The sequence below is a fragment of the Eptatretus burgeri genome, chromosome 15 (assembly GCF_056783735.1).
Source record: "Eptatretus burgeri isolate ZD-2024b chromosome 15, Ebu_testis_v1, whole genome shotgun sequence".
Classification (NCBI taxonomy): domain Eukaryota; kingdom Metazoa; phylum Chordata; class Myxini; order Myxiniformes; family Myxinidae; genus Eptatretus; species Eptatretus burgeri.
The window spans coordinates 16671531-16684327 of NC_140975.1; the positions used below are offsets into that span (position 1 = coordinate 16671531).

The 12797-nt window shown below is 45.1% G+C and overlaps 1 protein-coding gene across 2 annotated transcripts in view; it reads right to left on the minus strand.

Annotated features, from left to right (window-relative positions):
• The window catches only part of LOC147011631 (uncharacterized), a 60503-nt gene that overhangs the window by 28484 nt on the left and 19222 nt on the right, over positions 1-12797 (minus strand). For both annotated transcript variants that reach the window (XM_085856075.1, XM_085856074.1), the window contains one exon: positions 9843-10031. The gene's annotated coding sequence lies outside the window, so the exon portion shown is untranslated. The remainder of the gene's footprint in view (positions 1-9842; positions 10032-12797) is intronic.

Sequence of the window (12797 nt, forward strand, 5' to 3'; positions counted from 1 at the left end):
AGCACCTCAAGGGCCCCCAAAAGGATATCCAGAGTCTTCGCAAAGATGAGGTCAAGAGTGAAATCGTCTGCGAAATCAGGATCAGAGATCTTGACATTCCCAAACGATGCACCACAGCTTGATCTCTCCGACATTCTTCCCAGAATCCAGTCCATACAAGTGCTGAAAAGTGTGGGGGCCAGTACAAACCCCCTGACGATCTCCAGTTACAAAGAGAAATAAGTCAGAGATGGAATAACCACATCTCACAGCACTCTCAGTACCAGAGTGGAGTTCAGCCATCAGATTGATCAGTTTTGGTGGCACCCCACGAAGACCACGAATCCTCCAGAGGGCATCCCGATTCACTGAATCGAACACTATACAGGAATACAGTCAATCGTTGTCCTCTTTGATGTAAATTCTGACTGCTCTGGGCACTGGTTCTCAAGCAGATGGTGGCGAACCCTATCAAGAATTATCTGAGAAAAGACCTTGCCCGGCACTGAGAGCAGCGTCATCCCTCGGTACTTGTTGCAGTCCTGGCAATCACCCTTTTATTTCCAGAGGGACAACAAGGCCCCTCTTCCAGTCAGTTGGGACGATGCCTGTGTTCCAAGCAGAGCACACAACTGTATGCAACGACACCAATACAGCATTTCCACCAGGCTTGAAAAGTTCAGCAGAGATGTCACAGAACCTAGGAGCTTTATCCCACTTCAACCGGTTCACTGCGTCCTGCGTTTCCACAAACAAAGGTGGATCACAACTGATAGGAGGGTCAGCAATAGGGATAAGGACACCCCTGGCATCCAACTCAACAGCTGGTGGGTCAGCCTGGTACAGCCACTCAAAGTAACCGGCCCAGCGGGCCTTCATTTCGGACTCCTCTGTCGAGAGCCCTCCGCTCTCTGCTCTAACTGCAGTACACTGAGGAACGGGCTTGGAGAAACGCAATGCGTGAATTCCCCTGCAAGCAGGACAAGAACGACTTAACCACAGATAACGCTCTACCCCCTCACAGATTCTTCACACATTGGCCTCCTTGTCCACCCTCAGTGCAGTTTTACAGCTCAACTCCCTGAACAGCTCACCTCTGCCATGAAGCCTGGCCCTGTGTCTCGGGTCAATGATATCCAGTGTCCCTTGAGAGACAAAATTATTTTTCACTCGAGGGTGAGTTCCAAGACATCCCCCGGCAACATCAAGGATGGTAGTCTTGAAGGCACACCACACCTGTTCAGGATTCCCCAAAGCACCCGGACCTCCCAAATCCCCACTCAGCACGTTCGGAAGCTCCTCAGCTACCCTCTCATCCTTTAGCTTGCCAACATCCAGCTTAGGCTGGGATGGTACCATTCTCCTGGATTTAAGCTGCAACTTCAGAGTTGCTCTCAACAATCCTGTGGTCGGTATTGAGGAACTGAACACTCCAGTAGACCCTGCTGTTCTGGATCATCCTCCAGTGACCATCAATGAGCACACAGCATTGGAATACCACCAGCGTTGAGCCTGTGGGTGCTGAAACCATAAACCAGCCACCTGAAGTCCATGACTTATTGCAAAGTCAAGGAAATTAGTGCTATTCTGGTTCACAGTTCCAGACCCACGGGGACCAACACATGTCTCATAATGGTACCTATCAGTGCCAGTCGATGCACTGAAATCCCCCAAGACTAGAAGAGTATCTCACCTGGGGCACTGATGAACCACAGACTCGAGCATGGTATAGAATGCATCCTTCACAGTGAGATCACTCGCCTCAGACGGAACATATACATAGACCAGGGAAATGACACAATGAGTGACGAATGCTTCGTCTCATCACATGCTCGTAGATCGGTGCTACCTCAATTATCATTGGAGTTAACTTATTGGACACAGCTACAGCAATTCATTGGGCATGGTAACCATCAGAGCGACCAGACCAACAGTAGGTGTAACCACCCGCCATGATCTCGCCACTATCCGGTCTCCAAACCGCAGAGAGTCCTGTAATATCGATGTTCAAAAGCTTGAACTCAGATGATAAAAGAGACAGGTGATCATCCTCTCTTTGGGATAGGACATTCCAGGCACCCACCCCAAGGGACCGCCTCAGGTTAACCCAAGGAGACAGACCGCCATCTAGTGGATAACACCTCAGCACCACTTTGCCACACACCACCGCAATCTGACCCAGTAAGTTTACCCCGTGATTTTCGTCCCATCCTCAAGGAATGGGGGCCCGAAAGCTTTGCCCCAACCCCGTCATCTGGTGAGTTGCCCTGCGAATGGCAACAGCACAGGTGGCCCTTCCATGGAGTGGGTTTTCAGTTTTCTTTGAGTTTGTGGGTTTCGCCGAATGAAGTGTTTTATGCTGACCGCAATGCAAATCCTGTTACCAACCTCCCCAAAAAAGTAACGCAACTGCAGTACGACGTCCGCAGATACAGTTGGGCACCAGATATTGATGGCCGTTGGCTCCCAAGCAGCTCCTCCATCCTTTGATACAGGATCTTTTCCAAAGACTTTTGAAAAAAAAACTTTAGACAAGCACCAAGAGTGACCTAAGGGACGCAGGAGGTGCAAGACACCTTTTGATACAAGGGTATAGCCCGAGGCTCATTTAGGAACTAAAGGACAAAAAGAGGTAGGTTTACAACAATAAAATGGTGGGGTGGACCTACACAAGTAAAAAAGGAGGAATAACACAAAAAAACGAGTAATAATGGCACAGAAACGGAGAGGATGGAGAAGAATCAGCATGTGTAGAACCGATCATGGATGTGAAAGTGTGAGGGGATGAGGTAGTGATGGGCAGCACATTTGAAAGACTGAAGTTGGGAGGAAGAGGAAAACGGACGTAGGTAGACAACTCTACAATTGTGAGAACGAGATGAAGGCATGCAGGTGGAGGTGGTAACCAGCCTAGACTTTGGGAGGGTTCATAGGTGAGGGTTTCTTAAGGAACACATGCAACTCAAGTGACTTGGGGAGGGCAGAGGTAGGAGATTACATGAGGAGCAAGACCATGTGTAAGCTTGTATAAAATTAGAAGCTCACCAAACTGTCACCAGTGGAAAAGCATCAGCATCCTTGGGATTCAGCCTCCTATCTTGAGAATGGTGCAGGTCTTGTTTTCAATCACCTCAAGAGGGTCAAGGTGGGAAGCAGGAGCCCAGAGTGGGGAGCCATACTCCATGGAGCTCCGTACGAAAGGCCTGTATAGCGTGATAAGCTTGATGCATTACAAGAATACCTTAGCTCTAGAGAATACCCAGACAGCGGAGACTTCGATGCTAGTTTGGTGACATGATCCTCCGACTGACGACTATGGTAGATAGTGAGGTAACATCATTCCAGTGACTGTACCTCTTCCAGTGGTTGTCCAGAGAAGTGAATTGGATAGTTTAATTACTGATCCATTGAGGATGGACAGTAAGAATGTGCGACTTGCCAGAAAATCATGTTCCAAGTACAGTAGCTAACCAGCTGCTTGTCTTGTCCGGGCCTGACCAAAGGGATTCAGCTGCGGCTGGTATTTTCCGAGAGTATCGTTCCACACAGGGTGGAGTCATCAGCAAAATTGTAAAGTTGCTTTTCAAGAGAATCAGAGATCATTCATATCGATCAACAATAACATAGGTCCTAAAACACGTCATTGTTGAATGCAGAGTGAAGTAAAAGATAAATAGAAGGTTCATAGAACACCTTACCCTGCACAGTCTTGAGAAAAAAAAACAAGGACATGGGCGGGGTCTGCGAGCGGAAGATTTGATTGGTTGAGATGATGTAAAATGTCGTAATATTTCGTCCAAATATTTACTGTTAAACAGGAGGTTTATGAAAGTGCCAAAAAGGCAATTTGTTTTTGACATAAAATTAAATTGAAAGAAAATAAAGATTTTAAACGTTGGAGAATTTTTTTCACATGTTTACTGCCATTGATGCAGCGTCTTTTACACCACCTGATCCAACACGTTACATTAGTTCTTCGTGCCCGTTGTTTGAGTACTTTATAACTTCCTTAAAAACAGCAAGTTTCTTGTTTGGAATGATTTTCAATTGTTTGACTGCCAGACAAGGAAGACAGACGAAAAATAATTATCTTACTTTTCTGCACATGTACGATCGGGGCAAATCCGGAACCAAGGTACTGCGAAATTACAGGTTCGTTTTCCGATTCGTGCTCAAAATAAAACATTCAATTCAAGTTGTTCCTCAATCATCAACTGACGTTTGTAGACAGACAGAGAAAGAAGTGGACCAATTGCTTTACCCCGCTTTTCGCTTCACACGCGCGGGGTAATAAAGACACCATCAAGGGCCACCTGCTGTTTTTTCTCAAAGACAAAATCAGATAAGCACTTGAACAGTGGGCCATGGATACCAAAGGATAACAACTTAGAAATGAAGGCTGGATGTCAGGCAGTATCAAAGGCTCGAGAGATGATGCAGACAAATGGTCCTAACGTGTTGCTTGTGGTTCAGGGAATCCATCCACTGCTGTATCACAATGAGTCACATATCCAAGGTGGAATAGCGAGGTTGGAAGCCTAACTGGTTGTCAGAGATTAGTGAGATAGAAAAGAGATAGTGCCTGAGGTCTGCTTCAGTGATGGACTCCATGACTTTATTGATGATGGGGAGAAGACTGATAGAAAAGGAGATCTATTCTGGAATCTTTTTTTTATGGATAGCAGTGCTTTGCCTTTTGAGTAAAGACAGAGGTCAAGAACCCTGCTTTTTCTCGGTGTCCAGTTATGACTGTCCTTTAGGAGAGAGAGAATGGAAGTTGGATGTGTACTCGACATAGGCCTTACTGGCATAGACCAGACATTTGTGGATGGTGAGAGGCTGGAGAATTTGGATCACAGGTGAGCCCAATGGTGGGCCCTGGCTCTTTGTTGGCCAAATACACAATCGTTCTGAGGTGTGTTGAGAGACTTCAGTAAAGTTTGCCTTTCAGGAGGAGAATACAACATATTTTCTTCCAATAGCCTCACCGCATGCATCAATGTACCTGGGTCGAGGTGATGGACAGAAGAGTTGAATTCAGGATGGCATGAACTTGTAAAGAGAGATTCGTCCATTGTAGAAGGAATTCCAGGAGCAGTCACTGCTAGGAGCTGATGTGATGATGGACCATCTTCACTTGAGAGGTGAATTCGATACCAGACCAATCGGCCTCGACATATTTATTCACTACCTTGGGGCAAACGTCTGATATTGGTAGACCAGAGGGTGAGAGAGGGTGGTATTGGTGGACCAGAGGGTTACATACCGGAGAAAGCTGGTGGAGGGGAGCAAGCACCAGGTGAGGCACGACCGGTGAGCGGGGACAGTGTGTATTTTGGACGTGAGCTCGTCCTCACTGCTGGTCTGATCACCTTTCTGTAAATCCATCTCAGCGATGCAGAGTCGAGAATCTCATCTGAGTGTGAGTGTTTGTTGGGTGTGTGGTTGGCGAAGACTGTGTGTGTGTGTGCGTGCGTGAGTCAGGAGGCATGACTTGGCTCTTTCACTGAGCAGGGAGAAAGTAAGAGGTGTTGGAGGTCAAAAGAAAAGAGGACATGACCCAGAATTGTGTGATACAAAATGGGACAGAAGTTTGAGGGTAAGAGCGGCCTCCAGGAAACACATGAATAATATAGTAAACTTGGGTTTTGTATGCCATTTGGGTGACCTTAAGGTCGATGCGCAGAACATTTCAGTTGATGCAACATCCCACATGACCACGTGACTGAGGCCTGGTCCTCTGGCAGGAGGCCAGCACCGTTGAATTGACCCCATTTCCAACAGGGTGCCAGAACATGTCACTTGGCATCATAAAGGTTCGCATATCAGTCCAGTTTGGGTAAGGTGGAGCCTTGTCCATTTATTATCAGTTTGGTCTTTGAATCTGTGCATTCTTTAAGTAATTTGTGGTTATTTTGACAAGGGTAGTCCTTTGAAGTGCAACCTTGCTTTGATATATTTCATTATCACTGATGATGTACTTTTTAACAGTTGCAGTTGGGTTGTGCGAGTGGAATGGGGAATGGGAGGAAGTAGGTTTGGTTGGAGGTTTCCCATTGTTTTATTTGTCTCATTAGTTTGAATGCATGTAGTAGTGTCATAAAGCTGGGAAATAGGTTCGTTACCTGTATACCTGTCCATAACACGCTTCACACAGATTTATGTGTGTTTCTTGTGTTTTACTGCAGAAAAAAACATACTTTTACGATAATTGCGAACACTGCTCACCTCCATGACAAACAACTCAATCCATCTGACAGGAAGGCACACTTACTTACCTGTGAGCTGTCTTGTCTATAAACTGTCGGATTGGTGCTTTGCAGGCAGGGCAGTGAATCCCTTGGGTGGACGTTAAACTGGTGGTCCCTTCTCATTGCATTAAGTGGTGGACATTAAGGATCCCACGATGTCTTCTTCTCGAAGAGTAGATGAGTTATCACCTGAACCCTGAACAAATTACAAATTCTTGCTGAAATTACTCCGAGTCGAATGTCAGGCCTGGCCAGCTGGCTAGTGAAAGACTTGGGCCAAATCATGTCCCAGGCGACCCCCCAATAAAGTGGTAACAAATGGGGCCGTTAAAAAGTAGTAGTAGTAGCCATCTAGTAATAGACTTGCAGGCCCAACCTACCAATATTCCAATCCTCGTCCCAAATCCACAATGAGGAAAACAATTTTAGATGCGTGTCTGTTCTCAAGGCGTCATTTATTCATAGTAAATAGTTTTGAAAGATTGCCTGCAAATTTATTATTTTACACGGAGTAATGCATGAGCGCATTCCACAACGTTGCTTTTTTGTGGCTGGAAATTGCCATTTATTTATAAATCCTGGTGTAAAGTTGTCAAATGAAGACGACGACATGGATTTATAATGGGGGTGATCAAACGGCTTGCAAGTTCTCAACGTTTTGAGTTGATATTCGATTTTGAAGGAAATATTAAAGCGGTGAGATAAACACAAGGGAGGGTTAACCTTTCCTACCAAACTTGATCTCATTGTACAAAACCCGACATTGCCTTTCAAAATTGTGCATCGGAATTTGTTCGGAGTGCCAGCGGTAACTGACCTACTCTTCCTCTAAAGATATTGCGGGATATTTAAGGATGGTCCACTTATGCCAGTGAACAGTCGGTACTCCAGGTCAAACATCCGTCCGAAGGACTAAGTACTTTGCAATGCATCGTCTTGTATGTGAAACACCGATCCGACAGTTTCTCAGCGGGTCGGGAATCGGACCCAGACTAGAAAAGTCAAAGGTAAATGCACACATTCATATCGAACAAAAATTTGGTGTTAGAAGTGGGATTTGAATCCCCGTTCACATGCGTAGACCAGAACACCCTCTCTCAAAGGGCAAGCATTGCAAAGCTGTGAGTCGAGTACCGAAAACCGCTCGGCCTTCCTGACATTTCCAATTCCAAACCTTTTACCATTCAAAAAATAACAATAACAATAATAAATTTCCCCACTGGAAATGCATTCGTTGCCTTGGTAACTTAATACAATACAAATGGATATTTGTGACCTGCGTCGGCTTGGAAGGAAATAATTGGAAATTTTATTCAATCCAATTTAAGCAATATGCAATGGTGGATTCGAAGTAGATGACAAACCATGCCTTCTGTGCTACATTCTCCTAGCCTGACACAAGGAACCCCCCCCCCCCCAACCACCAGTTCAACCCATCATCGTGTGGTGTCATCCTCAGCCACTGGTGGTTCATGATGTGTCGATCCGAATAGACCCAAAATCCACATTTATATTCGCAATCCCTCCACCTGTGCGTGCCTGCCGGCGGTATCTTATTAGATTTTCCCATGAACACTTTCTCGAGGTTGGCCTGGTTCGCTTTGTTCTCCCACACAGATCAGTAACTCGCGGCCGAATGTTGTACCTTTTCTCTTGGGAGATCATTTCGGTTTTAATCAGAAAACATCACGGCAAGCCTCAGGCGTTTACCTGCTTTCACCAGTCATGTCTGACTAAACGGCCAAGGTGCTATGACAACAGGGATGTGTTCCATTAGCAAGCAGCTTGCTATCGCTTGCCAAGCGGCTTGCTTGATTCAAAGCGCTCAAGCAGCTAATGCAATTGAACCGAGTGCTTTGCACAGCTTAACGACGTGGCGGTCTCCATGGTAACAATGCTATCGTAGTACTCAAATGCCAACTGGGCCGTCATTTGCAATTTTACTCGATCCTCCTATAACAACTTCCCATATTAATTTATTGTGTTAACAGCGGCGATAGAGTACGAGGAAGAGGGAAAGAAAGATAAATAAATGGGGAGTTAGAAGGAGAAGCCCTCTGTCAAGCTCATTGTGGACCCTACCATTGTGCATTTTGGGGAGGAAAGGGAGGGGGGGTTGCTTGTTTATAGATCTTGAAGAATTAGGCCGAAAAGTAGAAACAACAATAAATGTATGAAAAGCACGTTTTAATAACATGAGTTCTAGTGCGTGCCCGTACGTTGCTTGGCCGTACGTGAAAAATAAAAAAAATGAAAAAATAATCAAACGAAAAAGAATTGTGATGTCAATTGTGACGTCATAGCTCCGTGTCCTGTCAATGGTTTGGTAAATAAATGGCCATAACTTTGGAACCACTTGTCCGATTAATATCAAACCTTGAAAAGGCACATCCACAGGGCCCAAGCAATATAGCTGGCAACTTTCAATTAGATAGGACCAGTGGTTGTCAAGAAACAGCGGTCACAGACAGACAGACAGACACATAGATATTGCTGGAATTATAGATACTAGTACGTGCCCGTAAAAAAAAAAAAAAAAATTCAAACCACGAGCAACAAACAACAACCACACAGGCCGTTTCTTCGCTCTCGAGTGCCCGCACGTGCGTGGCCCGGAAGTTCGAATATTATTCGCAGTTACGATTATTCGCAATTTAGTTTTAATACCCAATTATTCAATTAGCGCCAATGTATTTTACCTTTTCGCAATGTCGTGGCAAGGAAAAACAAAAAGAGAGGAGAGAAAAAAAATTTACTTCCTGGTTCGGAGCATACCAGCACTCTGATGTTACCGAAATTTATACACCGTCTAATATGAAAACGATCATAACTTGGGGCATTGTGTTTATCTATAAATGCGCATAAGAAATCAAGAAATTATTAGAATACACGGTCATCATTATCCGGAAGTCCGTACGTTGTAACCTGTAATGGATCCGGAAGTCCGTACGTTGTAACCCGTAATGGCGAACGCGGCTGAGTTTCCCTTTCCCATCGGCCACGCAACAACGCGTCTTCTCATTGGTTTGGTAAATAAATGGCCATAACTTGGGAAGCACTTGTCCGATTAATATCAAACCTTGAAAAGGATCATCCTCAGGTCCCCAGCAATATGCCTGGCAAGTTTCAATTAGATAGGACCAGTGGTTGGCGAGAAACAGCGGTCACAGACAGACAGAGAGACACATAGATATTGCTGGAATTATAGATAGATGTATACATAAAAGGGTATGCCTTTGGACATGTCATTGGTTGTATTATCGTTTTGCATCCAAGTACAGCAGCCATTTTGTCTCACGTGAAGAACCATTATTCTTAATCACTTGTTCCACTTGCCAAGCGGCTTTGATCCGGAACGGCAGACTCGGAGAGCAATAGCAAGCTGCTTGCTAACGGAACACCGCAGGTTGTAATGCAGCAAAAAACATGGCGAGCAGGTAAATCGGCTGTCTCTGCAATCAGAACGTCAGCAAGACCCCCATGTAACCTCCTGACGCAACAATTTCACCTTCAGTGTGACGATCAGGCACAGACTTCATCCCATTTACCTTTCTGGTCTGTAAACGCTTAGACGCCCCCTTGAAGTTTATCACACCATTCCCGATTTCACACCTTGTGGGAATCGAGGGCTCCAGAGTTGGTTTCGGGTTCGAAATGGGCTCGTTCGAACAATACACAGGTGTGCTCCATTCACAGGTGTGCACCATTGATGACGCTCCCCAAAAGGTATCAGGTGCCTCATTCACACAAAGTACTTCGGTCCCCACGTTCTGCAGATGGTGTTTCACTCCGCTGGTGGAACTTTTGGGACGACACATGAGGAACGGGGGAGGTTTCGGAACACGATGTCACGTGACTAAACAAAACAACACATGCTTTTTTTGAACTTGTAATCGCGGGTTCAGCGGAACAAAAGAGATTACAAAAATAAATAAATAAATAAAACTTCGCCTCGGAGGATCGTTCGAGTTCGCTCGGAATCAACGAAGTGTGCTTTGCAATTTGCCAAAGGCATCTGCCAGTCATTTATTTTGGTCTCGTTAAAATTGCGAAAAAAAAACAACAAACAAAAATCACGGTGGCGTGATCCTCGAGCAACCCCACGTGATCGGGGCACGCACAACACCCTGATCACAGGGATCAGGATTACGAGGTGTTCATCATCATCACAAAAACAACAACAAAAGGAATGAATGTTCGAGTTGGTAAATGGAGGAAAGATCTGATTCGTGAAGTTTGATTCGAGTCCGAGTGTCTGCCGAGACTTGAAGGTTGTTACTCCATGGATGAAGTGGGACCGGCAGGGTCACCTCCCGGCTCTCGAGTCCAAGTTCGAATCATGACCAATCTAAACTGCCATCCTGGTGGGGAACACACCCACGTATATGCATCATCCTTCAGATGGACGTCGAACCCACGAACTCGTTCGTGTGCCAGCACCAGTCGGTGCTGGACTCTCAAGCTCCCACGCTGTCTTTCACGAGGAGTAGGTGAGTTATCCCCCAACAACCTGAACGGAATACATATTCCTGTCGTGACTGATCGCTGAGAAGGCAACTGCAAACCACCAAGAATTGCTTCAGTAACACCAATTCATGCTGTCTCTGTCTCTCTCTCTCTCTCCTGGGACATGAATGATGGTGATGTGGCTGAAGACCGAGGGAGCAAGCACGATGCAAGTTCAGGTTTTCATTTCAAGGCCCTTTAAACTCAAATTTGTCCCTCAACCCTCCTAAGCTTTGCCAGGTTCACACACGAGGAAATATTGAAAGCTGGTAAGAGAGAAAGTCCTCTACTAGCGTGTGAAGACAATGATGCCAAAGCCAGAGATTGGAATGAAAACAAGAATATTCAATGCTCCAGCAGACCATGGATTTACTAATCCCAACATTAAATGAACAACTGATGACTGTACCTACCCGTCATATTTTGCAATCCATATTTCATTTGACTTACTGGAATAGTTCGTAAACCTTCAGAGCTGGTTACACTGCAAGTAAACGTTTCTCCCTATGTAAACGTTCAGTACTGTTGCACATGGTTGACGTCGTTGACATTGCCATGAGTCTTGGAATCCTTCCACGAAATTAAAAAACGCATGAACATGTTTTCATGTCGCTCAGCGTGAAACCATCAGAAAAGGGTCAGTGGTTGGAGAGGGGCATTGCTTGTTCGGACACGAGGCGGTCGATGTGAACATGATCTCGTACAAATCTTAATGTGGAGCAAATCAAGAGGATTGTCCAAGTCGGTGCTGAGGACATTGTTGTTCTCGTGATGTACTTTGTGTGAAAATGGCAAAAAGCTGATGTCACCATCCAGATGAGGAGGAAACCTCCAACTACACATGTTTGGAGAGCTGAATGCTGGCTGAGGTTGAAAAAGGTCTGAGTGTTGATAACGTCTTCGTGTGTATTCTCTATGGTCGCAAGAAGGTTGCGGTCATGGAGGGGTTTGCGCCAAAAGATTTTAAATGGGGAAAAATATATATATAGCAATGATTAAAAAACACCCCTCCACCACTTTGGGATAATTTTCAATGCATTTTGCGGAAGGCAGCAGATCAGAAAGATCAGTCGGCTCTCAATATCATGAAATGTGGATGGAAATTGGAAAGTGGAGTACTCGAACCTGAGACACGGAACAAAGTCAAACGTGACACCATATTTGTTCATTGTGAACTACCATTGCTCAAGTGATCATACTTTATTTTTTTCGAAACCCTGAAATGATCCCGTTTTTTTTCCGGTGTGCACATGGTCCAGGTCCATGCCGACCAAAAGTTGGCAGCACACCGTTCCTAACGCTGGACACGCTAATAAGTCAAAAAACAACAAAAACTAGATTTCATAGAACACGTCACCCCGTGCAGTGTTCAGTAAGACTTCAAATGACGTACAGGAAACCCTCAAATATCGCAGGTGTTAGGGTCCTGGAAAATGCCATGAAAGTTAAACCCACGATCATGGAAATCGAGGGCTAAAGGGAAGGGGGGTGGGTTCGGTTCCTGAACTGGTGGTGGTCGTATGGCAGCTGAGCTGCCGGGGTAGATATCATTTTTTGAAGCGCGACTGTATTGCTGATGCAGTGCCCCTCTACCAGTACACACACTGGAACTGCTACTCATTTCGCCGACTTCAAAAGGATGACAGGCTGAGTCAACCCCTTGGTGTATTAATTCAGTGGCCAACGGGTCTTGAACTCAGGACTCTGGGATCCCAAGCTGCCACCCAAACCACTGAGCCAACACCAAGCTATGGTTCCTAAACTGAGGAAATGTAGAGCAAGAATGACGGCACACAGAAATAAAAACACGTTAATTAATCAATATATATCATATTAACATTGAAATAAACATGTAAATACAATAAATACAGTATAAAACGAAGAGGAATACCATTAGAGCACATACTATCTATGAGATCATATCGGGCATAATAAAAAATTTAATCTCATGCTTTGTTTCGTCTTTGGTGCTATCTCTCAATGGTGATGAATCACTGAAAATTAAAAAAAATTATCTTGTCTGGATCCTCAAGAAAATCGAATCAATCCGTCCTCGTCACA